The sequence below is a fragment of the Staurois parvus genome, unplaced genomic scaffold (genome assembly GCF_062004578.1).
Source record: "Staurois parvus isolate SC_StPar_1 unplaced genomic scaffold, SC_StPar_1.0 ptg000450l, whole genome shotgun sequence".
NCBI classification, from domain to species: domain Eukaryota; kingdom Metazoa; phylum Chordata; class Amphibia; order Anura; family Ranidae; genus Staurois; species Staurois parvus.
In genome coordinates this window covers 65,670-92,613 of record NW_028318246.1, presented here as the reverse complement: position 1 = coordinate 92,613, position 26,944 = coordinate 65,670, and the positions used below count along the sequence as shown (strand labels likewise).

Genomic DNA, 26,944 nt, shown 5'->3' with positions numbered 1-26,944 from the left:
TAGGCATTCGGCATGGCTTTGCACGGGTTAATGCATGACCCCTCTCTGTAGTGTGGAAACTGACACTTCCTGTGAAGAAACCACATTTCACATAATCTCTGGCTCTCTCAGACTAGTGCTCATGCAGGTGAGAGCCACACAGTAATTAGATGTGACACAGGTACAGGGAGAACTCACTCGTGCAGGCGGGAGACGATGTGTCGTCAGCTAACTGACAAACACAAATCAGAAGAAACTGGGTTTCTTTTGGCTCTTGAAGGCCGATAGTCCTTCCTGGAAAAAAAAAGGAAGCTCTGTTTGGTTTTGGGAAGTGATGGAGGCCCTGAGAACTGCTAGTGGAACACAGATGTGAGGGACTGCTGCAAAGTTAAAGGTTGCAACATCGGGTAGAGTTTTGTGGAAAAAATAAAGGCACAGAACCCTCTACACAAGAGGGGGATGTAGCTCAGTGGTAGAGCGCACGCTTTGCATGTGTGAGGCCCCGGGTTCAATCCCCGGCATCTCCAACCAATCCCTCACGATGAGGCAGAATGGTCCCCTGGGCGAAGCCCCCACCCGGCTCCCCAAATGAGCTCTTTGCGCAATACAGACTTAATGGTAAATGGAAGGCCGTTTCCCTTTTATACAGTAAATATGCAAAGCCCAATGGAGGAACATTTTTCAATCTGGAGACTCTGGGAGCCTCTTAACCGACACACACAAATCATGATAAACAGGCTTACTTCTGTCTCCCAAAGGTTACAGGTGCTCCACAGCTAATTTTTCAGAGGACGGTGAAAGGTGTGTGAAGGAGCCCTCAAAATAGCACTTTCTTGAAACTCAGTAATCTAAGCAGTAATTGGTCGATTCCATACTTCATTTTCCAGTCACTCCCTGATCGTCATGACTCATGACATACTGAAATCAATGCCATAGCAGTCTGCACTTCCACATATTGGCTGCTTTTGTACATGTACTACTACTATGATAAATTCCCCCGTAGACTGTGTAAACTGACTATTGCGGAAGGACAAGCATCCCTTGGCCAAGCTCGTATAAATATCCGGGTGGCACTTATGATACTCCAAGGGAAGCAGCCGCAACTCAGATGCTGCTACACAGGTACATGACTAAAAAACATTTTGCCACAACAACCCTTACATACACATTTCTGGGCTCACCCTCCTAAGCCATTAACATGTAGGAGTGGAGAAGACAGACTGGGGTTGTTAACTTTGACCTTTGTCTCATTTTGCACTTTTGCATCACACCAAGCATAGCACCACTACAGAGCATGGGGGATGTAGCTCAGTGGTAGAGCGCACGCTTCGCATGTGTGAGGTCCCGGGCTCAACCCCCGGCATCTCCACTCTTTATCTCAAACAGAGTTAAGTCACCCTCCAGCACATGCTGCTTTGCCTAATGATCAGCGCAATGGACTTTGACCCTGATGAGAACTTGTCTGGATTGGTAAAAAATGGTGGCATTAATAGGAAACAAGCCGCAAGGAAGAATTCCCTAGAAAGCATTCTGACCGCTCTATTTCGACTTGCTGTTAACGTTGGCGCCTTGCTGTTCCCATGAAAAGTGCATGCAAACCATGTGTTTTGTAGCTATTTGTCCAACAGATACCTCACAGTGGAAATGGGCAACAAAACTTCTCCCTGCACTGTCAAATGCAAAAATCTACATTTTAACCATCTGAATCTCCATTGTGTCTGCGTCTCTTTATGGTCTGTTGGAAAGGGAATTTGTGTTTCTCTTTTTCCTTTTGCAAAAACAGCCAGTCTTCATTGTTTCCATGAGTTTCTGGTAGCCAGCTGACAAACACAAATAGGAATAAGCCGGGATTCTTCTGTCTCTCCAAAGTCCAAGTTCCTCCTGAAAAGAAAAAAAAACCAAGCTGTGGTTGGAATTGGGAAGTGAAGGAACCCAAACTACTGCTTTGGAATGCTAGTGGGAGGGCCTGGTGCCGAGATCAAGGGTGCCGCACTATGTACGGTTTTGTGAGGAAAAAAAGGCACACAGTCTAGGTTAGCAAGGGGGATGTAGCTCAGTGGTAGAGCGCACGCTTTGCATGTGTGAGGCCCCGGGTTCAATCCCCAGCATCTCCAGCCTTTGCTTTAAACCGGCCTTGTCAGCACATGGTGAGATGGTTGTGACCAGGTGCAAAACCCTGCTGAGTGCTTCTCTGGACGGGGCAAAATTAGTGGCAGCAATCAAGACTTTTCTTGGAAGCATACTAACCACATATTTCGACTTGCGGTTGACATTGGCTGTCTACTGTACATGTGAAGCTTATAGGATGACTCCACTTTCATGGGAAGCAAATAAGAAAATATAGCATATACAATTGCAACTCACGCCGTATTAAAAAGGGACCTTTCCATTTCAAACTGCAGCACTGTCATTTTCTGTACAATTCAATGCAATAAGGCAACCTAAAGGAGTTGCGTACAAAGTTGGTATAGGGAACGCCTTCAGAGATGTCATTTACTGCTTGTGTGATTGGCTCACTGATTTTCCCAGATGTCTGCACTAAGATACAAGTCAGATTCTAGTCATCCTCTGCAACAAAAATGTCAGCTCACCTGAGATTCTCCTCAAGGGTTAATCACATCTAAGGGAACGCAGGCCATGAGACTCTCCCCATTATAGCCCCGCAAGTGCTTCATCTGATCTGAAGAAAAAAAAAAAAAAAAATCACTCCCGTTCAGGAATCAGTCCTGCACAAGACATGATCTAACAAAGAGCAATTTCTTCAGAGCAGAAACAGGTAGGACTCTGCAACAAAGTTTGTTCAAATCCTTGCAATGTACACTGATCGCCAAAGGGAATTGTTTTTTTCTCAACAAAAGAGGAGTTATTCTTTTAAAGGCACGGTAAACCTTCCTCCCTGCAAAAATGATGCACTGATCATGTAGTTTGATAGTGTCATTTGTTGAACTGTACGCACAGTCTATAGTAGAGTAAATCTTCACATTCCTGTTTCAGCAGATTCTGTTTGTGCTGAATCATTAGGCATTCGGCATGGCTTTGCACGGGTTAATGCATGACCCCTCTCTGTAGTGTGGAAACTGACACTTCCTGTGAAGAAACCACATTTCACGTAATCTCTGGCTCTCTCAGACTAGTGCTCATGCAGGTGAGAGCCACACAGTAATTAGATGTGACACAGGTACAGGGAGAACTCACTCGTGCAGGCGGGAGACGATGTGTCGTCAGCTAACTGACAAACACAAATCAGAAGAAACTGGGTTTCTTTCGGCTCTTGAAGGCCGATAGTCCTTCCTGGAAAAAAAAGGAAGCTCTGTTTGGTTTTGGGAAGTGATGGAGGCCCTGAGAACTGCTAGTGGAACACAGATGTGAGGGACTGCTGCAAAGTTAAAGGTTGCAACATCGGGTAGAGTTTTGTGGAAAAAATAAAGGCACAGAACCCTCTACACACGAGGGGGATGTAGCTCAGTGGTAGAGCGCACGCTTTGCATGTGTGAGGCCCCGGGTTCAATCCCCGGCATCTCTAACCAATCCTTCACGATGAGGCAGAATGGTCCCCTGGGCGAAGCCCCCACCCGGCTCCCCAAATGAGCCCTTTGCGCAATACAGACTTAATGGTAAATGGAAGGCCGTTTCCCTTTTATACAGTAAATATGCAAAGCCCAATGGAGGAACATTTTTCAATCTGGAGACTCTGGGAGCCTCTTAACCGACACACACAAATCATGATAAACAGGCTTACTTCTGTCTCCCAAAGGTTACAGGTGCTCCACAGCTAATTTTTCAGAGGACGGTGAAAGGTGTGTGAAGGAGCCCTCAAAATAGCACTCTCTTGAAACTCAGTAATCTAAGCAGTAATTGGTCGATTCCATACTTCATTTTCCAGTCACTCCCTGATTGTCATGACTCATGACATACTGAAATCAATGCCATAGCAGTCTGCACTTCCACATATTGGCTGCTTTTGTACATGTACTACTACTATGATAAATTCCCCCGTAGACTGTGTAAACTGACTATTGCGGAAGGACAAGCATCCCTTGGCCAAGCTCGTATAAATATCCGGGTGGCACTTATGATACTCCAAGGGAAGCAGCCGCAACTCAGATTCTGCTACACAGGTACATGACTAAAAAACATTTTGCCACAACAACCCTTACATACACATTTCTGGGCTCACCCTCCTAAGCCATTAGCATGTAGGAGTGGAGAAGACAGACTGGGGTTGTTAACTTTGACCTTTGTCTCATTTTGCACTTTTGCATCACACCAAGCATAGCACCACTACAGAGCATGGGGGATGTAGCTCAGTGGTAGAGCGCACGCTTCGCATGTGTGAGGTCCCGGGCTCAACCCCCGGCATCTCCACTCTTTATCTCAAACAGAGTTAAGTCACCCTCCAGCACATGCTGCTTTGCCTAATGATCAGCGCAATGGACTTTGACCCTGATGAGAACTTGTCTGGATTGGTAAAAAATGGTGGCATTAATAGGAAACAAGCCGCAAGGAAGAAATCCCTAGGAAGCATTCTGACCGCTCTATTTCGACTTGTTGTTAACGTTGGCGCCTTGCTGTTCCCATGAAAAGTGCATGCAAACCATGTGTTTTGTAGCTATTTGTCCAACAGCTACCTCACAGTGGAAATGGGCAACAAAACTTCTCCCTGCACTGTCAAATGCAAAAATCTACATTTTAACCATCTGAATCTCCATTGTGTCTGCGTGTCTTTATGGTCTGTTGGAAAGGGAATTTGTGTTTCTCTTTTTCCTTTTGCAAAAACAGCCAGTCTTCATTGTTTCCATGAGTTTCTGGTAGCCAGCTGACAAACACAAATAGGAATAAGCCGGGTTTCTTCTGTCTCTCCAAAGTCCAAGTTCCTCCTGAAAAGAAAAGAAAAACCAAGCTGTGGTTGGAATTGGGAAGTGAAAGAACCCAAACTACTGCTTTGGAATGCTAGTGGGAGGGCCTGGTGCCGAGATCAAGGGTGCCGCACTATGTACTGTTTTGTGAGGAAAAAAAGGCACACAGCCTAGGTTAGCAAGGGGGATGTAGCTCAGTGGTAGAGCGCACGCTTTGCATGTGTGAGGCCCCGGGTTCAATCCCCGGCATCTCCAACCAATCCTTCACAATGAGGCAGAATGGTCCCCTGGGTGAAGCCCCCACCCGGTTCCCCAAATGAGCTCTTTGAGCAATACAGACTTAATGGTAAACGCAAGACTGGAAGGCCGTTTCCCTTTTATACAGTAAATATGCAAAGCCCAATGGAGGAACATTTTTCAATCTGGAGACTCTGGGAGCCTCTTAACCGACACACACAAATCATGATAAACAGGCTTACTTCTGTCTCCCAAAGGTTACAGGTGCTCCACAGCTAATTTTTCAGAGGACGGTGAAAGGTGTCTGAAGGAGCCCTCAAAATAGCACTCTCTTGAAACTCAGTAATCTAAGCAGTAATTGGTCGATTCCATACTTCATTTTCCAGTCACTCCCTGATCGTCATGACTCATGACATACTGAAATCAATGCCATAGCAGTCTGCACTTCCACATATTGGCTGCTTTTGTACATGTACTACTACTATGATAAATTCCCCCGTAGACTGTGTAAACTGACTATTATGGAAGGACAAGCATCCCTTGGCCAAGCTCGTATAAATATCTGGGTGGCACTTATGATACTCCAAGGGAAGCAGCCGCAACTCAGATGCTGCTACACAGGTACATGACTAAAAAACATTTTGCCACAACAACCCTTACATACACATTTGTGGGCTCACCCTCCTAAGCCATTAGCATGTAGGAGTGGAGAAGACAGACTGGGGTTGTTAACTTTGACCTTTGTCTCATTTTGCACTTTTGCATCACACGAAGCATAGAGCCACTACAGAGCATGGGGGATGTAGCTCAGTGGTAGAGCGCACGCTTCGCATGTGTGAGGTCCTGAGTTCAACCCCCGGCATCTCCACTCTTTATCTCAAACAGAGTTAAGTCACCCTCCAGCACATGCTGCTTTGCCTAATGATCAGCGCAATGGACTTTGACCCTGATGAGAACTTGTCTGGATTGGTAAAAAATGGTGGCATTAATAGGAAACAAGCCGCAAGGAAGAATTCCCTAGAAAGCATTCTGACCGCTCTATGTTGTTAACGTTGGCACCTTGCTGTTCCCATGAAAAGTGCATGCAAACCATGTGTTTTGTAGCTATTTGTCCAACAGCTACCTCACAGTGGAAATGGGCAACAAAACTTCTCCCTGCACTGTCAAATGCAAAAATCGACATTTTAACCATCTGAATCTCCATTGTGTCTGCGTCTCTTTATGGTCTGTTGGAAAGGGAATTTGTGTTTCTCTTTTTCCTTTTGCAAAAACAGCCAGTCTTCATTGTTTCCATGAGTTTCTTGTAGCCAGCTGACAAACACAAATAGGAATAAGCCGGGTTTCTTCTGTCTCTCCAAAGTCCAAGTTCCTCCTGAAAAGAAAAAAAAAAACAAGCTGTGGTTGGAATTGGGAAGTGAAGGAACCCAAACTACTGCTTTGGAATGCTAGTGGGAGGGCCTGGTGCCGAGATCAAGGGTGCCGCACTATGTACTGTTTTGTGAGGAAAAAAAGGCACACAGTCTAGGTTAGCAAGGGGGATGTAGCTCAGTGGTAGAGCGCACGCTTTGCATGTGTGAGGCCCCAGGTTCAATCCCCGGTATCTCCAGCCTTTGCTTTAAACCGGCCTTGTCGGCACATGGTGAGATGGTTGTGACCAGGTGCAAAACCCTGCTGAGTGCTTCTCTGGATGGGGCAAAATTAGTGGCAGCAATCAAGATTTTTCTTGGAAGCATACTAACCACATATTTCGACCTGCGGTTGACATTGGCTGTCTACTGTACATGTGAAGCTTATAGGATGACTCCACTTTCATGGGAAGCAAATAAGAAAATATAGCATATACAATTGCAACACACGCCGTATTAAAAAGGGACCTTTCCATTTCAAACTGCAGCACTGTCATTTTCTGTACAATTCAATGCAATAAGGCAACCTGAAGGAGTTGCGTACAAAGTTGGTATAGGGAACGCCCTCAGAGATGTCATTTACTGCTTGTGTGATTGGCTCACTGATTTTCCCAGATGTCTGCACTAAGATACAAGTCAGATTCTAGTCATCCTCTGCAACAAAAATGTCAGCTCACCTGAGATTCTCCTCAAGGGTTAATCACATCTAAGGGAACGCAGGCCATGACACTCTCCCCATTATAGCCCCGCAAGTGCTTCATCTGATCTGAAGAAAAAAAAATAAAAAAATCACTCCCGTTCAGGAATCAGTCCTGCACAAGACATGATCTAACAAAGAGCAATTTCTTCAGAGCAGAAACAGGTAGGACTCTGCAACAAAATTTGTTTCAAATCCTTGCAATGTACACTGATCGCCCAAGGGAATTGTTTTTTTCTCAACAAAAGAGGAGTTATTCTTTTAAAGGCACGGTAAACCTTCCTCCCTGCAAAAATGATGCACTGATCATGTAGTTTGATAGTGTCATTTGTTGAACTGTACGCACAGTCTATAGTAGAGTAAATCTTCACATTCCTGTTTCAGCAGATTCTGTTTGTGCTGAAACATGAGGCATTCGACATGGCTTTGCACGGGTTAATGCATGACCCCTCTCTGTAGTGTGGAAACTGACACTTCCTGTGAAGAAACCACATTTCACATAATCTCTGGCTCTCTCAGACTAGTGCTCATGCAGGTGAGAGCCACACAGTAATTAGATGTGACACAGGTACAGAAAGAACTCACTCGTGCAGCCGGGAAACACAAATCAGAAGAAACTGGGTTTCTTTTGGCTCTTGAAGGCCGATAGTCCTTCCTGGAAAAAAAAAGGAAGCTCTGTTTGGTTTTGGGAAGTGATGGAGGCCCTGAGAACTGCTAGTGGAACACAGATGTGAGGGACTGCTGCAAAGTTAAAGGTTGCAACATCGGGTAGAGTTTTGTGGAAAAAATAAAGGCACAGAACCCTCTACACAAGAGGGGGATGTAGCTCAGTGGTAGAGCGCACGCTTTGCATGTGTGAGGCCCCGGGTTCCATACTTCATTTTCCAGTCAACAACAGAGGGGAAAGTGAACAGCCCTGTCTGGTTCCATTTGACATTGAAAAAGTCTCTGATCTTTCTCCATTTACCATTACCATCGCGGACGGTCCTTCATACAATCTTCCAATCCACTTTCTCATCCTAATACCCAATCCCAGGACCTCTAGTGTATCCATCATAAAGCTCCAGTTAACCCTATCGAACGCCTTCTCCGCATCTATCGAGAGCAGCACTACTGGATTTTTTTCCATTTTACTTTTATGCATAAGCAACAGGGATCTCAACCCATTATCTCGACCCCCTCTTCCTCTAACAAAGCCCACCTGATCTCCATGTATCCAATCTGGCATCAGATCTTTTAGCCTATTCGCCAACACCTTTGCATACAACTTCGTATCTATGTTCAGTAGCGATATCGGTCTATAACTTGAGCACTGGGTGATGTCTTTACCTTCCTTATGTATTAGAACCACCTGTGCCAGTAGGGATTCCTGTCTTATCTCCATCTCTCCCCCCAGCGCGTCCATATATAACTTTAACTTAGGTAGCAGTAAGTCACTGTATTTTTTATAAAAGCTCACGGTATACCCGTCTGGACCAGGGCTTTTTCCCTTCATAAAGCTTTTTAATGCTATTTTTAGTTCTTCCTGTGTAATTTCAGATTCTAAGGAGTTTAATAGTTCTTCACTTAATTTTGGTAGTCCTGCATTTCTTAAATAGTCCCTTCTTTTTTCAATGTTTACCATTTTATCTTTATTTATAGCATCCTTGGGGGCAATATTATATAATTTACTGTAGTACTCCTTAAATACCTTTGCAATGTCTTTGGTTGAATGGACTAACTCTCCCTTGGAGTTTTTTATTTTATCTATGTAGTTCCTATTCTTCTTTCTCCTCAAGGCTCTCATCAGATACTTTCCCGATCTATCTCCCCATCTATATCTTTCCCCAGTATTCTTATTAAAAGTTCTCATTTTTTCTTCCTCCATTACTTTCTCTACTTCTTCCCTATTTTTTATCACTTTTTGCTCTCTTTCCTTATGTTGTTTTTATGTAGGAGTTCCATCTCAGCTATTTCCTTCAAAAGCCCACTAATCTTCTCTCGCCTTTCCCTTTTTTTCTTTGCCCCGATCGCAATAAGGATTCCTCTTATATATGCTTTATGCGCCTCCCACACTGTAGCTAGTGATACATCTCCCTTTTCATTTTCTTCAAAAGAACCTCTCTATCTCTTCTCTGATCTTCCGGTCGGTATCTTGGTCCATGAGGAGTGCCTCATTCAGCCTCCACGATAGGCTCCTATTAGGGCAATATATGTTTGCGAGCGTACACTCAGTGTCCTGCAATTTACCTTTCAAGAACAAAAACCTCCCCTCCGGGTCCGTCTTTCTATCCTCCAGTTCAAACCTAATGTTTTTTGCAATTCCTATAACCACACCCTTCGCTCTCTTAACTGGGGAATCTGCATAATACCATGTCGGGTGATGCCTAGAGTTCAGCTTAATATTTTTTTTTAACTCTAGGTGTGTTTCCTGCAAAAATACAACTGAGGCCTCTCTATATAGTCTAAATCTTTTACCTGGGCAATTTAACCCATTTACATTATGGGTTACAAACCGTATTTCCTCCATATTTTATTTGTCTTCTTCCTATTTTACCATTTCCTTTCTTCTTCCCCTTCCTTATACCTCTTCTCTCATACAAGATGTCAGTTTTAAAACCCCCTCTCCCTGCTCCCTCCCCAGTTCTCTCCCTCCCATCCACCCCTCCTCCCTCGCTCCACCTCCCCTCCCTCCCTCCCTCTCCCACCCCTCCCTTATTTAGGCTTTCCATTTGCCTATTCATCTTTTGAGGGATCCACCCCTCCATAGATGTATACGTTGGGGTTGAGCTCCACCCATACACGGCGCCCTCTACCCCCCCCCGGATACCCTTGGTCTATCTTTTAAGATTTCGTTAGGTTCCAGCAAAGTTCTAAAGTCTCAGAAGAATATTATAAAAAAACCCTTCTATATTAATAAAGAGAGAGAGAGAGGGGAGAAGAAGAAGAAAAAAACACAAAAAAACCCCCACAAATCTCCCCTATTAAATCCTTCTTCTAACTAATTTCCAATCTTCTTTTTCTCTAGCTTCACAATCCCCTTTTTCCTCCTCCTTCCCTGGGATCTCCACTATTTGTAAATCAAGTCTCTTAAAAAAGTCTCTCAAGTCTTCAGGGAATCTCAAATGGGCTGTTACTCCTTTCTTCCACCCGATTAAGCATTCTGGTATACCCCATCTATAGTGCACATTCTGGTTTCTCATCTGCTCTAACAGGGGTTTCAACGTTCTCCTTCTCCATATTGTCTCTGGTGTCAAGTCCGCATAAATCTGTATATCCATATCTTTATATTTGATATTTGCTTTTCCTTTTGTCTTTTTCCAAATCTCTTCTTTATCTCCTCTTATCTGGAATTGGACAATTATATCTCTTGGTTTCTCTATTCCACCTCTTTGTTGCATTCTTCCTACTCTATATGCACTTTCAAGATTCACCGCTTCTGTTTCTGGTTTATCCAATATAAAGTTTACAATTTTACATATTATGCTACGTATCTCTTCTCCCTTTATGAACTCTGGTACTCCTCTTACTCTGAGATTGTTTCTCCTATCTCTATTTTCTTGTACCTCCATCTTATAGAGTAGTTTCTTTTGTTCTTTCCTGATATCAAATTGTTCTCTTTTCCAGTTCAGATATATCTTGGGTGTGGTTTTTAACTCTTTCCTCTGTCTTCTCTACCCTCAATAATATCTGCCCCAGATCACTCCGAATATTTACCAGTTCTTGCTTTATCGTTCTTTCTAAATTTTTAAACATATCAGCCATCTCCTTCTTGTTTGGTACTTGTAGCTCCTTTTCTAGTTCTCTTATCTCCAAATTTTCTTTTGTTTGTTGGTTGCTATATTGTATTCCCACCGAGGGTTTAGGGCTACCTTCCAGGCTTATTTCCAGTTCACTTTTTTCCCCAATCACTTGAGACCTTTCTGGGGTAATATTACCTTGAGACGTATATTTTTTTTATTGTACATGTCTGAGACCCCTTTGTCCCACTACTTTTCACGCTTTTGTTTTTCATCTTCTAGGCTCGACTTTTCCTCCTTTTCTCCTTACGCACGCCTAAAAAGGCTGGAACCACACTAAGATCTAGACACCTTAGGCCTGGTGCTCAAATTTCAATCCTATTTATTATTTTGTCCACTTTTCCAAGCTATTTCTTTTCTATATCTTTTGTTATCACATTTAGATCACTTGCATCCCCCCCTTTTACGTGTCCTCTTTATCTTTCCAGTAACAGTATACTTTTATGCAATTTTTACCATCCCAGACTGTCCACACTCACCCTCTCCTTGTGATTCTCTCCAGTGGATTTATTTGAGACAGTTTGGGCCTCCGACAAAGAGCTTTAATCCTCTTTTTCTTCAGGGGGATTCCTTTGGGCTTCTCCTCCTGTAGTTCACTTCCCAGTTCTCTTTGATTTAATATCTCTTCACCCAGGGGCGCTAGGGGCTCACTGGCTGTTTATGTCACAATACTGGGGGGAGAAGCATCATCGTCTCTCTCCTTCCTCGGACGCCGGCCGGCTTTCTCCCTTTCCCAGAGCTCCTCTGCGGCTGATCGTATGATACCGCCCCGTCTCCTCGTCCTCCCAGCAGCCCCCCTCCTTGGGTCTCACTTCCTCCAGCTTCCTCGTCTCAGCACTCTCTCTCTCCGGCGCAGCCAGGATCGCCAATCGCCGACCCGGTCACCAGTGGACAAATCCCTGGCTCAGTGTCCCCATCCCTACAGGCATCCGAGGTAAGGCAGAGGCATCAGGGAGCACTCACTCCGTGCTCATCCACGCCGCCATAGCCAGGCTCCGCCCCCTTTTGATAGGCGATTTGACTGTTGTGGGTTTAGTAACACTAAAGGTAAAAAAATGTTTAGGTATCATAAACCCACCGCACCCCTTTTACTTACCCGATCAAGCGATGTGCACATCTACAGCTCTTCTCTCCCCTCAGTTCCGGGTTCACTGGCTTTGCTGGGGCATTGGGTGCCACTGGCGTCCGCTGCTGTCAAAGCCAGTTCTCCTCCCTGTTGGAGATGCTCGGTAATCACAGCCCAGGACATGGTGATTGACAGACACAAATGGCCGTGCGGGTAGGGTGGGTGTGCATGCTCCCTACTGTCTTAGAAATTCGCTTTAACGACTTTCTCCTTACCGTGAGTACTCGCAGTTGGATGCGCAGAAATCCCCCATAAAGCTTTGCGAATCTCGCTTACCACGACTGCAGCTAAACTACACGATTCCTGCCCCTCCAAATGCTTTAGCTTCTGTTGAGATGTGGGGAATGGAGCTCCCTATACCCCAGAATAATCACACGACACTCTCAGGTTGCTGTTGAAATCCACATAGAGAGCGTTTTCATTCTCACCCTCTGGTTTTATTACAAATACACACACGCCCCCCCCACATGAATAAGGTCAATCCCCTCCCACAGAACAATGCATGGGGAGTGCCTATACACAGGATGTACATTCCGATTGGAGCATAGCCTTTCCTATTATCCAACACTGGTCCTCCCCCATGAGCCCTCTGAGGTCAGCAGCCTTCCTTCCCTTCCACCCATGAGCCCTCTGAGGTCAGAAGACTTTCTCCCCTTCCCCCCAATGAGCCCTCTATGGAGAGCATATTTCCTGTCCTAGCTCCTAGCAGTATGTTCATTCTCTGTACAAGCATCCCCCAGGCTAAACACCACTCTGTACCTGGATGGGCCCGATACGATCTTTATTAAAACACATCCATCCAGATACAGTTTCAGGTCGGTAATGGCTTGTATGATATGCATAAGCCTACACGCGGAGTTCACACCGCTTGGCGCCTTGCGTTATGAAGTCCATGTGGTACTATGCTGCTGATATGTGGATACAGGCCCGCGGCCTACCGCCAGCGGCATTCGCATCGAATGCTGTGGTGGCATACACACCGGTCTATAAGCGCAGATCTGCCATCTCATCCATTACCGAGCCGAGTACTGTAATACATACATTGTACATGCGCATGGCCCAATTGCAGCCTTCAGAGCTTTAATTAAGCCACACAAGAGACATATGAATAACACTCATATATGACACATTTAAAGTTCAACCAAAAATACAAAATTTCCATGACATTCCCTCCTGTTTTATCATATTCTCCTCGTGTCCCTTCTTGATCTTCTTCAGCTTGATGGGTGTAGTCTCAAAACCTCAAAGAGTTGGTCTTAGACCAGAGTTCCTGTAGTTGTCCCTGAGAATAAAGCTCTACGGGGTACCTGAAACAACAAGACTCGACGCAAACAGGCTTGATTGAAGCAATGATCCTCAAGAGCGTTGGAACCTTCACTACAGGAAGGCTCTTGCAAAAACCACAAACAGACTTGTGGTATGAATAAAGCTTGTAATCCCACGGTGGTCTGGGGAGATCCAGCAGCAGATTCTCAAATTGCCCCTGCAGACGGGGCCACACAAGGCTGGTCTCGACCCAGTTTTCCAAATCGCAGACACAAACCATGATGAGGCTTGAAGCTTGCTTGGAGGTCTTGGAGAATGTGGTCTTCAGGGAGATAAATTAGAGGGAAGCCAGGACGTAATCTGTAGAGAAGGTGGTTGGTTGGTGAGGTCTTCCTCTGATCAGTGGTTGGAGTGGGATCCCAGGAGCGGGCATGGAGATGTGGTCGTCTGCCCGAGCTTGGCTTACAAGGTCGATGAGGCAACAGGAACATCTCACCGCGGCATATAAGAGGCAGAGGAAAAAGAGAAGCATCAGGATATACAATCCCACTTCCTTCAACCAAGATCCGATGGAGAACAGGAAATCTCCCAATCCTCCCAAACCCTTGAACGGATTCCAACCCTCACTAGCTATAGCTCTAGCTTTTCCCTGTAGTTCACTAACTTTGTCCATATGGGCCTGGACCTTGTCATCGGTGTCTTCTATCCAAGTACAACAATCCTCTCCGATGAACTCACAGAACCCCCCTTTGGCAGCTAAAAGATAATCAAGGGCCATCTTCTCCTGAAGCACTAAAATTCCCATCTGCCGTTGTTCTTGGGCAATTTCTCTGACAGCCTCTACGGTCTCGTTAAACATACTATCCACGATGACAGAAAAATTGTTCAGGCGCTTCATAAGTTCTATTCCCGAACCTGTCCATGAGGGGAACCAAGCCCATGCTTGGTCGCCCTCAGAGAACAGCTCCCTGCGAACTCTCCCTGCCATCCTTACCTTCTTGTGGACCATCAACTCTTCATGATCCATCACTACATAGGATGCGGGGACTAGCTTTATGAGGGCACACGAACCTTTCGCGTTCTGGGGAAATGTCGAACCACACAGAAAATAGTATGGACCTGTCAGAGCAGAGCAGGAGGAGTTCCTCGTTCGGCCTCTGGCACTGAGCAACAGTTGCACAGACTGGGGGATTGCTCCCTCAGTCTGCACATCACATCCGTCCTTCCAACAAACATGGTCTGGTCGGTCAGTGTGGTTACTCAGAAGGGAAGTCTGGTTAGTCAGATTGACAGTTATACCTCCCTCACAGGTGGTAGTCCCAACAAACTTGTTACCTGTGCCAAAGCTGATGTTAAAGCACACCTGAGGGCTGCCTAGCTGTCCAGTTACCCATAATGGACTGACGAGGGCCCTACAGGAGCTAGAGCTATTAATGGTGCTAAAACTGATGTTACCTGCTCAAAATGTGTCATTAAGTTCTACAGACAAATGTCTACGTGGGGGCTGACCAGGGGTCCCTTGCTTTTTCATGCCGACGCGGATGTCATATAGGGCATGAACAGCGGCCATTGCGGATATGTGATGACTGGGTGGGGGCTTAGAGCATACCCAACAGTTGGTTTTGTTGGTGGTTCTGGCTAAACGCAGATGCATTTTAAATAAAAGGTTAGGGTATCTGCCGTCTTTTCCTCCGTTCACACACATGTAAGACATACAAACAAAAAGAAAAAGGAAAATGACACCCCTCATTCTCTGGTGTAGCTGAAAAGCTTCTTGCAGTGGCTTGCGTGCACCCAGTTGTCTCGTCCCTCGAGCTTGAGTGAGGTAGGTGTCGTCAGCTGGACTTGGTATGGTCCGGTGAACCGTGGCTCGAGTCCGGTTCTTTGATGTTTCTATAGGACGACCCAATCACCTGGCTCAATAGAAAGAACACCTGTTATTGCATTTGGATCGGGGAGCGATTCGCGAACCCGATGGTATATCTTCTGCAGCTCCCGTTGCAGAGATTGCACATAACCTGTAAGCTGTGAATGCAAAGACGACAACTGTTGAGGAAAGTACAACCCTGTTTTGGGAGGTCCCCCAAACAACACCTCGTAGGGTGACAGCCCATGTGGTTGCCGAGGGGCATTCCGGATGGAATAGGGGGCAATGGGGAGACACTCAGGCCAAGGTTTTTGGATATCGGCCACGATGTTGGAGATCCTGTTTTTAAGGATTCCGTTAAGACGTTCAACCTTACCGCTACTCTCGGGGTGATACGGGGTGTGTCGCCGCTGACTCCAGTTCCACCAAAGAAATGCAGTCGTGTCCTTTGGAAGAGAGGTTAGTAGTGGACAAAGAAGACATGTTAGCAGAAGAGGTGTTAGTATTGTTAGTCGTGTTGCAAAATTCAGCACTGTCGTTGCTGTCCCCCCCCCCTTCTCATCTTCCAACACAGAAAGAAGAGAAGCTGGGTTAAGAATAGTGCATCGTTTGATAGTGAGGTTAGTAGGGGTTAGGAGGGCTTTCCCCTGAGAGGGGTACCTTGCCTTGGATGTCCTGTTTTCGCAAGACCGTTCTTGCTGCACTGGTGTCGGTAAGGCAAGGGAGGGGATATTTTAATTCCTCTAGAAAAAGATGGACCTGGGCCGACACCGATTTGTCAACTTCCTATGAGGATTCATAGGAGTTACTTACCATTGTGGTGACAGGGGCGGAGGACTCATCAGGAATGAACTGCCACCGACCTTTAGGTAATTGGGGACAGCTCCTCCTCATGGGTCCCGTTTGGTGGCACTGGAAGCACCTGGGAGGGGGCCTATCCTTCCTGTGACCCAGATCCCTTGGTTTTTCGTGTGGGGTCTGGGACATAAGAACTTTGGCCTTGTCCTGTTTTCTTCTATCCATTTCCCTCTCTATTGCCGCAAGAGTGGAAAGGATAGCAGGGATAGACATCTTATTATATTCGGGTCGGGCCAGAACCAGCCTTTCCCGAATTTTAGTATCGATGCCTTCCAAAAATTTGGCCCGCAACAGAATGTGCGTCGCGGTCACCTTTACCCCTTCAGTTGGAGCATCAGGTCCAACTTCCAGATCCGCATCCAGTGCCGTCTGCTTGAGACGGCGCCAGAAGCAAGCGCTTTCCTCATTAGGACCCTGGGTGAGCTTCATCATGTCCGTAGTAGAGGTAGCACCATACATTTCTGGAAGCTTTGCCTTTAGCTGTACACAAAACTCTTTGCCCCCTGAAGTCATCTCCTCATGAGTGGTTATAGAGCACCCTGCAATCACTGTACTGGCCACTTCCATGCCCACCTTCGCCCGCAGGATCTGCGCACAATCTGACCCGCTCATACCATAGCTGAACTGGTTTTGTCCAAACATTCGAGCAAATCCTCTCGGATTGAGTCGATAGTCCGGGAGCTCAGCCAGAAGAGTGCAGATCTATGCCGGGGTGAAGGGGACATGCCAAACTACCCGTTCCCCTAAAGTCCGTTCCCCCTGTGCATTGGGAGGATCTTCAAATTGTTGGAAACAGAAGGAGCTGGGGTGAAGCAAGGAGAAGGGAGAGGCTGAGGCATAGATATAGAAGACACGGAAGGTACGTCAAGAGTGACATCACTAACAGAAGAGACAGGTGCAGTTATACTTATCTCAGCCACTGTTGGTTGTTCGGGAACCCCAGCAGACCCTGACCCTGCCTGCCTTAGTAGAGTCAGCCCTGAAAGAGCTTCCTTCACCTCTGACACCGGATCCTCCCATTTTATTCCCTCTGGAGGCCAGGTATACATCAACTGGTTCTTCCGGACAGACACCAGTTTATGAATGCCCTGCTTCCCTAATCGGATTGACCTGTGAAGCCATAGCTGTGCGATCTCTAGTTCTGACGCCTGCATCCGTGGTCCAAATTCAGAGATGAATTTTTCCCACCTCCATGCGTCAAATGTACCTTCCCGGGGAATTTCCCATCTGGTACCCTTCGACCATTTATTCCACCTTTTGAGGGGTTCTGTAGACTTCCCCCCCAAACTCACCTTCATCAGTTGTGCAGCTGTCCTTACCCTGAAGAGGGCTGGTTCCCCCTCTCTCTTCATGGACTGACTACTGCCCATCGTGACTAGTCACTGGTATATATCCCGCGTCCGGGTACCTGTTTACCCCCTGGAGCACTCGGTGGGATCCTACCGAGAGGCCTGATTCCACCACTTTCCCAGCACAGCGTAATTTATGTGATTCTTATCGATCACCCGAAGCGCATCAAGTGGCGGTCAGACTGAGAGCACACCTCCCACTCCCACAGCGCAATTTATGTGATCCTGACCACCCAAAGTGTTTGTGGTAACCAAGCTAAGCGTTACACTTCCCTGGACCGCCCACTCGCACAGCGTAATTTATGTGGTTCTCATCACCCAGTGTGTTTGGCAGGCCACACCGCACAATGATGAAAGTGGCTTTTCTCTCCCTGCACACAGTAGCTAACACAAGTCAAAACAAAAAGAGGGGTTCTTGGATGTTACTTAGGGGTCACTGGTTGGCCGGAAACCTGCTAACTGACCTTTAGGAAAGATCGTGTAAAGAAAAAACTTCTCTAATACACACAGAAAAAAACCCTTTTCAACTAGAAAAAACGTTAAAAAAAGGACAAAAGTGGAACCTTATGGAAAACACGGGACGTTTCGCAGTAAAACAATTACACAGAGGTAAACCGAAAAACTGCTCCAAGAATAACCCTGTTGCAGACGCGAGAATCACTCCTATCAGCGCCGCTAAACGATCTGCGCTACACACGCGATCTTTGCTGCAACCACCTAAAACTGTTTACACAAAAAGTCTGCTGGACGCGAAACACGCAACGCAGCAGCTTTAAAACAAACCCGCTTTACAATAAGGAACTACTTTTAACAAGAAAAACATAATCACTATACAAGAAATCTATGTGCAAAAACCCAAACTTCACCACGCTCACTAAATGTGGAACACGTGAGGGAAAAACTCGCTTAACACACTTTAAATTGGCTGGCAATACGCAAATTCAAAGCTAAAAGCAAACAAATTAAACTGTAAAAAATTTGGATTAAAAACACAATTTGGGTCAAATGCATATAGAAAGCTGCATACACATTGCATCGAGATCATTGAAACTCAAAGTGAAACTTGGAAAAAGGAATGGTGGAGAAGCCACATGGCAGTCACAACTGGTTGTCAAACAAAGCAGCACATGTGGTTAGTCAAGAAAATGGCCCCCCACAGAGAAGCACATGGCAGAAACTAAAGTGGCCCCCCCACAGGGAAGCACATGGCAGAAACTAAAGTGGCCCCCCCACAGGGAAGCACATGGCAGAAACTAAAGTGGCCCCCCCACAGGGAAGCACATGGCAACACTAGCCTCATAAATTGCCTCTAACCTCTTACATAAAACAGACTTTTGGACAGAACATACACTGGACAATTACACAACAATATGCAGTACACATACAACACAATTTGGGCACAGTCACAGAACAGACATAAAACACCAACATATCACACTAACATGCACATGTAATAGAAAGGACCCCCTGCTGCATGCTTGCTGGGAGCAGTAATACAGACAAAACACTGCACAGACTACATACACACAAAGATCTTACAACAGTTAAAAATTAACCTAAACCTTTCAGCACTGTAATAATTACCTCATGTGGAGGGAGGTAAAGCAATTACCACAGTACCTACAAGCCGCAAATACTTACCTAACACTATGCAACAACTTTTACCCACTAAAACATATACCCGTTTAATTTTTGGTTGGAAGATTTTTAAACTTGACCAAATCCAGCCAACCAAACCCACCCCTCTGCTGCTCTCAGCAGAGAAAAACCCTCGTCTTTCACCCACAAATCAAGATTTTAGGATAAAGATCCTTGCTAAGCGGAAATCACGTTAGCTAACAGAGAGCGAAATCAGCCACACGAACATGCAAAAAGCGATCCTCTTAATGGCAGAGAGACCTGAAATGTGCCGGCATACTTTTTGCTAGTTCATGATGGCTCATTCCCCCCTTGTACTCGGTTAGCTATCCCATAATTCGCGTTAGTATGCACTGGCTCGCCAAACTGTCTTGGAAATTCGCTTTAACGAATTTCTCCTTACCGTGAGTACTCGCAGTTGGATGCGCAGAAATCCCCCATAAAGCTGTGCGAATCTCACTTACCACGACTGCAGCTAAACTACACAATTCCTGCCCCTCCAACTGCTTTACCTTATGTTGAGATGTGGGGAATGGAGCTCCCTATACCCCAGAATGATCACACGACACTCTCAGGTTGCTGTTGGAATCCACATAGAGAGCGTTTTCATTCTCACCCTCTGGTTTTATTACAAATACACACACGCCCCCCACATGAATAAGGTCAATCCCCTCCCACAGAACAATGCACGGGGAGTGCCTATACACAGGATGTACATTCCGATTGGAGCATAGCCTTTCCTATTATCTACCACTGGTCCTCCCCCATGAGCCCTCTGAGGTCAGCAGACTTCCTCCCCTTCCACCCATGAGCCCTCTGAGGTCAGCAGACTTCCTCCCCTTCCCCCCATGAGCCCTCTATGGAGAGCATATTTCCTGTCCTAGCTCCTAGCAGTATGTTCATTCTCTGTACAAGCATCCCCCAGGCTAAACACCAGTCTGTACCTGGATGGGCCCGATACGATCTTTATTAAAACACATCCATCCAGATACAGTTTCAGGTCGGTAATGGCTTGTATGATATGCATAAGCCTACACGCGGAGTTCACACCGCTTGGCGCCTTGCGTTATGAAGTCCATGTGGTACTATGCTGCTGATATGTGGATACAGGCCCGCGGCCTACCGCCGGCGGCATTCGCATCGAATGCCGTGGTGGTATACACACCGGTCTATAAGCGCAGATCTGCCATCTCATCCATTACCGAGCTGAGTACTGTAATACATACATTGTACATGCGCATGGCCCAATTGCAGCCTTCAGAGCTTTAATTAAGCCACACGAGAGACATATAAATAACACTCATATATGACACATTTAAAGTTCAACCAACAATACAAAATTTCCATGACACTGCCCAAAAATCACACACACACACACACACACACACACTATATATATACACACACCCCTGTTGCCCTGCAGCAGTATATCTGCTATACTACTACTATAGTACTACTGCTATAGGGTGGTTGGGAAGCGGTTAAGCTTCAGTTAGGAGTGAACTGGGCTATGGTTGGTTGCACTTGGTGAACTTGTCTGTGCATTGATTTGCTTCAATAAAGCTAAACGTTTAACAGTGATTGGCTTTTTGTTTCTTCTAAGGACTGAGGTGTAGTAAATAATTATCTAAGCTCGGGTGGAGCGACTTCCTGCAGGTGGTCCAAAGACATTATATTCCCTCCATGCCCCCTTCTCCAGTTTTTCTATCAAGATCAATAGCACAACTGTCAGTCAATGTCCTTATGCCAGGGTGCTAGGTGTAATCCTGGACTCTGACCTACTTCCAGAGTGTTGGGCTGGACGTTCGAGTCAAATGTAACTTCGCCGAAGACACGAATGGTAAGGGCATTTGGCGCCTGCCTAGCGCCCCACAATGCACTGTGCTCTCACAGTGCACTATGCTAACCATGATTGGCCAAAGCAATGCACCTGACCACCACTTTGGCCAATCATAGCACAATGCACTGTGAGAGCCATGATTGTCACGGTGACTTTGGCCAATCAAGTCCACACCCACACTATATAAGGCTGCTTATACTGCGGAAGACAGAGGGGAGAATACTCTCCCTGAAAAAAAAAAAACATTAAAAAAAAACAAAAAAAAAACATTAAAAAAACCAAAAAAAAAACAAAGTGTGGGGTCCCCAGATTGCGGCGAGTGCTCGGTGGGTGTCTTTTTTTTTTTTTTAATTTCGACAAGTTGGCATCATTGTGACACCGCTGGACGCCATGATTGACAATGGATTACATCGATGGAGCCATCTTTTTTTTCTTTAAGGACTTGTCAAAAACGGTTTTCCATACTCATCTTTTCTGTTTTTCACTAGTTTTGCATTTGACTAAAGTCAGTATCACTGCTGGTAGCATGAGGCCATACCTGGACCCCACAGAGGTTGCACAGGCAGTCCAACTCCTCCAGGATTGCACATCAATACGTGCCATTACCAGAAGGTTTGCTGTGTCTCTCAGCACAGTCTCAAGAGCACAGAGGAGATTCCAGGAGACCGGCAATTACTCTAGGAGAGATGGACAGGGCTGTAGAAGGTTCTTAGCCCATCAGCAGGACCAGTATCTGCTCCTTTGTGCAAGGTTGAACAGGGTGAGCACTGCCAGAGCCCTACAAAATGACCCCCAGCAGGCTACTGGTGTAAATGTCTCTGACTAGACTATCAGAAACAGACTTCATGAGGGTGACCAGAGGGCCCGACATCCTCTATTGGGCCCTGTGCTCACTGCCAGGCACCATACAGCTCGATTGGCATTTGCCATTGAACACCAGAATTGGCAGGTCCGCCACTGGCGCCCTGGACTTTTCATAGATGAGAGCAGGTTCACCCTGAGCACATGTGACAGATGTGAAAGTGGGTGGAGAAGCTGTGGGGAATGTTATACTGCCTGTAACATCGTTCAGCATGACCATTTTGCTGGTGGGTCAGTGATGGTCTGGGGAGGCATATCCATGGAGGGATGCACAGACCTCTACAGGCTAGACAATGGCACCCTAAATGCCATTAATTACATTAATCACATGACTGGAATGCTTGCTTCTACCTCCCAGAATTTTGATCCAGTTAAAGGGCTGGGAGGCAGCAGCAGGAAGGGTTTAAAAAATGCACTGCATTCAGATTGCACTGTATCTTGGGATCTGGTGCAGGAAAATGCTTTGCGTTTGCAACCTGTATTTGGGGTGTCATTAACATTGATGCCCACTATAGTGCATTTTGAATGAGGTGCAGAAAATGCGCATGGAACACGTTTCCTATAATAGGCAGCATTGCAGGGCACAGACTGGCAGCACTGCTGAGCACTGATTGGCAATGATAGGCAGCACTGATGGACACTATTTGGGCTGCACTGATAATCAGGGCACTGAAATCGGTGCCCTGATTATCAATGCAGATTTCTCCTTTCACACTTGTCGGTTATCAGCACTACTTTCCTCACACTGTGACAGCATGAGAAAAGCACTGCCAATAACCGGCAAGTGTGTTCACATCATAATCAGGACACAGCAATCACAGTGAACGCCATGTTTGTGCTGCAGAAGGCATAGGTTCTAGGAAGACGTCATATGACGCTCTCCCTGAACTGGACAACTGCTGAAGCCGTCTTTCAGCTATAGCGCGGTCAGCAGGTGCTTAAATAAACATCTGTACACACACTCACCACAGACAAGTATGTCCAGAGATTTACCATGTAGCTGTACACTTCAAGAGACAGGGATTCTTTAAGTTTTGCATTAGAGACAATTTTAATACTTTTCAAAATATGGTGTAATAATGAAAAGGTAAAAAATGATGCAAATAAAATATTTACAGAAAAAAAGATATTACAAAAAGGTAACAAAGAGAAAACAGTGCAACAGTAAAACAAAAGGGTTGAAACATGAAAGTACTTATCAAACCCTGGTTTGCAGAGTCCAGTCAACAGGCAAGATGGTACAGAGGCTCTCCTCAAACTTTACAGATCTTCCTTCTTTTGATGGCACAGGAGAGCTGTCAACTGCAGGGCAGCCCCATTTTTCATGTCTGTGAGGAGGGTGATGACAGAAATGATCTAACCGTGGAGTGGCCATGGGATATCACTGTTTACGATCATACCACAGCTCGAGTTTTCTATTGTTATCAATATATTTGAATACCTACACGTTACAGTCTGCTAACTAGCTTATTATTGTCCAGCATGCACCCACCGTTTGAATGGATATCAATATGACAGGTTTCGGATGCCCAGTTTACCTAGGAGAAGAATGGGGCTGGTTCTGCTCCCAGTACTTCTAGGATAGCGGTGTTTGGGTTGAAAACATTACCAATTACCTAATGGAGGTAAATATGTCCTTATCCTTTACTGTACTGTTGTTATATCTGTTATATCAGAAAATATGAACTACACTGGACTTATTGATTATACCAGGGAAGAGGGTAATGTGTATTGCTAAAGACTCCAGCTGAAGTATTTATGATAGAGGGAGTGATCTGGCAGGATATGTTTGCTTTCCTGATTGCTCAAGCTTGCAAGTTTAACAGTTTTGCTAGGACACTTCGACTGAAGTGTGGATTCTGATAATAGGCGAGAGGGTCTGCATGTGTCCTCTCAAGGAATGATAATATTCTGGTATGCAGCCTAAAGTTATCGGCGTGTATCAAATGTCTTCCTCGGAGGATGTACAGGGAATCAATGCTGTTATTATGTCTCCTTGCTGTTACAGACTGTCATGGCTGTCTAGGACCTCTGAAAAACATGGTCACCCGTTTGGAATGCTCAGTACGTTTTATCATTTCAAAGTGTGCAACTGGTTGCAGGTGAGATACCACTACACCTGAGATGGACAGATTCATCACAGAGAACACTCCCTGGTACCTGGGATCATCAGTAACACTGACTGGGTCGCTGACTAGTTGTTGGTCCCTGTTGTTAATACCTGTCAAGGTCCTATCTTTCCTCAGGGCTTGTGCTGCTCCATGTGCTGGCATCCATCTTAGGTGTCTGCAAAGCATTGTGGGATCCTTTATGCTTTCAGCCCCCTGCAGCTCCTCCCCCAGGAGGTGGCGGCTTATCACATACAAGTCTGCTGTTTGTAGCTGTCCATTGCATTCGTGTCCTGTCTGTTGCACAGCAGCAAGCTCCTGTTTAGTTTCTCATTGCTCTCCTGGATACCGACTCGGCTTTGGCAAGGCTCCTTCCTGGCTTCTGACCCCAGCTCTGGCAACCATCCTTCCTGGCTTCTTACCCCGGCTCTGGCGACCATCCTTCCTGGCTTCTGACCCCGGCTCTGGCGACCATCCTTCCTGGCTTCTGACCCCGGCTCTGGCGACCATCTTCCTGGCTTCTGACCCCGGCTCTGGCGACCATCCTTCCTGGCTTCTGACCCCGGCTCTGGCGATCATCCTTCCTGGCTTCTGACCCCGGCTCTGGCGACCATCCTTCCTGGCTTCTTACCCCGGCTCTGGCGACCATCCTTCTTGGCTTCTGACCCCGGCTCTGGCGACCATCTTCCTGGCTTCTGACCCTGGCTCTGGCGACCATCCTTCCTGGCTTCTGACCCCAGCTCTGGCGATCATCCTTCCTGGCTTCTGACCCCGGCTCTGGGACCCTCCTTCCTGGCTACTGTTCTACCAAGTCATCTGCTGTTGCTGTTGGACTTGCATAGACTCTGTCTTGTTTTGTATAATAAACCTACCTTTAATTGCACCTCCTCGTGTGTCTGGCTCCTCACTCCCTGACAATACCCTGGTAAAAGGAACAGCACTGTATTGGAGAAACTTTATTGTGAGTGCTCCAACGTTAGATTTGTGTCCCAACGTGTTGGCCAGTGGGGAAAGGGGTTTAATATAAAGTGCTGAACTACTATTTTGGCACTACTCCCTTTAGGCAGGATTACCCCTAGCATAAGGTTTAAGAACTACGCTCTGTCCCACTTGCCTCCAATCGTATATCGTACTTTCTATTGTTTTACATATTTACTGAGCAATTACCACTGTTTTTTTCCTGTTAGACTGTTGGGTTACTGTATATACAGTATTTGCATTACTACTTGTCCTCCAGAGGATTTACCCCCCTTCCTGACAAGGCTATTTTTTGTGATAAGGTGCTGCATTAATTTAACTGACAATTGTGCGGTCATGCAGTGCTGTACATAAATTAATTTATGTCACTTTTTCCCCCCACAAATAGAGCTTTCTTTCAGTGGTATTTGATCACTTTTGCATTTTTTTTGTGTGTGCCATAATAAAAAAAAAAAAAAAAAAGACGGACAATTTTGAAAAAAATCAAAACAATATTTTTGACTTGATTGTAATGTGTATGGTAAGCCTAACAGAGACCCAGTTAGCATTAAAAACCCAACAGGGGTTTGTGACAATCACGGCGTCAGACCCCAGCCCTTCTCACCAAACTCGTGACCAAAGGACTAGCCAATCTAAAACCGCGCTGTCACGTGCGTAACAATGCCACATCCAGCTGCACTCTGCACAAAGATTTTCCAGCTAATGGACCGCAATCTGTGTATCTGCGGCCTGGGTGCGATTGTTACAGGGTCAGGTTAATTACGCAATTAACCCTTCACACTGCCACCACCTCCTTTTTGTACAGAGAAAGAGGAAACTCGGCAATATTAGCAATAACACTATAATGTTTGAATAATCGTTTGTATACACAATGTCACCGCAGACAAATGCATGCAGACGTTTAAAACACACAGTAGCGCTCTTCAGAGACAGGGGTTCTTAGTTTGCATTAAAGAGCTTTAGAAACAGTTCAACACTTTTCAAATAATAGGATTAATTACTAAAAAAGGTCAAAAGGTTGCAATAACAATATTTACAGAAAAAGATGTAGCCAATATATAAATATACAGAGAGCAATAACACAGCAAAGAGATAACAGAAAGAAATTTAGAGAGATAGAGTAGTTGCCAAAAGTCCTGGGTTAAGCAGCTTTCAAGTTTCAGAGCAAAAGGGTCCCTTATCCCCCAAAGTTAGTTCCGATGTTAAAAGGGAAGATTCTTCAACTTCAACATGACCTACTCAACTTAGCCCTCTGCTTAAAGCATAAAAGCTTTTCTAGGAACTCAGCAGGGTGTCTCCCTGAACCAATCGCCTCACTTGGGGAGGGTGTTGCAGGCAGAGACCCAAGCTAGAACAAAATTCCCAGCCTAGCCACTAGTGGATTAATATGCAGAAGCACCTGCTGAACGTCTAGATAGTAAATATGACATACCTGTGAAAAAATTATATATGTGTGACTTGCGAGCCAAACCTTCAATGGATCGCCAACATTAAACACATAACTTCAACTGTGCAAATTAAATGATATACCTATAAATGTAGCGCTCCTTATTACCACAATAACAAATTAATATATCCCTTCTGTGATATAACACACCATAAATTTAAACTAAAAAAATCAATTATAACAAGTGACAGTGTTACATAATCAAAATATTGTGACACAAAACAATTTCAAATTTTAAATAATAGTCCCATCAATCAATATAGTCTAATATTAGTGATAAGGTGATCATTAATCATCAATTTGTGACTTTCCGTGAATCCTCCAACTGATAAAGATGTATGCTCACCTCCTTTAATGCCTACAGTTAGGCTATACACACTTGTGGTTCACCATCCTTGGAACCTGCAAAATTATTTCTATATAGAATAGTTGTAAGGTCCTTCCTTATGGATTAATGCAGTTATCCTGTGTAAGATGCTTATCCCTGCAGGGATTGATCCCTCCTTCAGCTGTTATACATCACCTGCTACTCCTCTTTATTCGTTCCTCAGCATACAAAAAGAAAGTGGAGACATAGTGCTTTATCCTTAAAACATATATTTTATTCCCTCAATCCAGGTAAATCACACTCACATTTAAAATGTATAAAAAG

The 26,944-nt window shown here is 45.4% G+C and overlaps 8 non-coding genes across 8 annotated transcripts; all 8 read left to right on the top strand.

Annotated features, from left to right (window-relative positions):
* Positions 1 to 434: 434 nt before the first annotated feature.
* On the top strand, positions 435 to 506 carry TRNAA-UGC (transfer RNA alanine (anticodon UGC)). The gene has a single exon. It is a non-coding gene; the product is annotated as a tRNA-Ala (tRNA).
* Positions 507 to 1,276: 770 nt separating this feature from the next.
* TRNAA-CGC (transfer RNA alanine (anticodon CGC)) lies at positions 1,277 to 1,348 on the top strand. The gene has a single exon. It is a non-coding gene; the product is annotated as a tRNA-Ala (tRNA).
* A 673-nt stretch (positions 1,349 to 2,021) lies between these two features.
* Positions 2,022 to 2,093, top strand: TRNAA-UGC (transfer RNA alanine (anticodon UGC)). The gene has a single exon. It is a non-coding gene; the product is annotated as a tRNA-Ala (tRNA).
* Positions 2,094 to 3,430: 1,337 nt separating this feature from the next.
* TRNAA-UGC (transfer RNA alanine (anticodon UGC)) lies at positions 3,431 to 3,502 on the top strand. The gene has a single exon. It is a non-coding gene; the product is annotated as a tRNA-Ala (tRNA).
* Positions 3,503 to 4,272: 770 nt separating this feature from the next.
* TRNAA-CGC (transfer RNA alanine (anticodon CGC)) lies at positions 4,273 to 4,344 on the top strand. The gene has a single exon. It is a non-coding gene; the product is annotated as a tRNA-Ala (tRNA).
* Positions 4,345 to 5,018: 674 nt separating this feature from the next.
* On the top strand, positions 5,019 to 5,090 carry TRNAA-UGC (transfer RNA alanine (anticodon UGC)). Its single transcript has one exon. It is a non-coding gene; the product is annotated as a tRNA-Ala (tRNA).
* A 778-nt stretch (positions 5,091 to 5,868) lies between these two features.
* TRNAA-CGC (transfer RNA alanine (anticodon CGC)) lies at positions 5,869 to 5,940 on the top strand. Its single transcript has one exon. It is a non-coding gene; the product is annotated as a tRNA-Ala (tRNA).
* Positions 5,941 to 6,606: 666 nt separating this feature from the next.
* On the top strand, positions 6,607 to 6,678 carry TRNAA-UGC (transfer RNA alanine (anticodon UGC)). The gene has a single exon. It is a non-coding gene; the product is annotated as a tRNA-Ala (tRNA).
* The last annotated feature ends 20,266 nt before the right edge of the window (positions 6,679 to 26,944 follow it).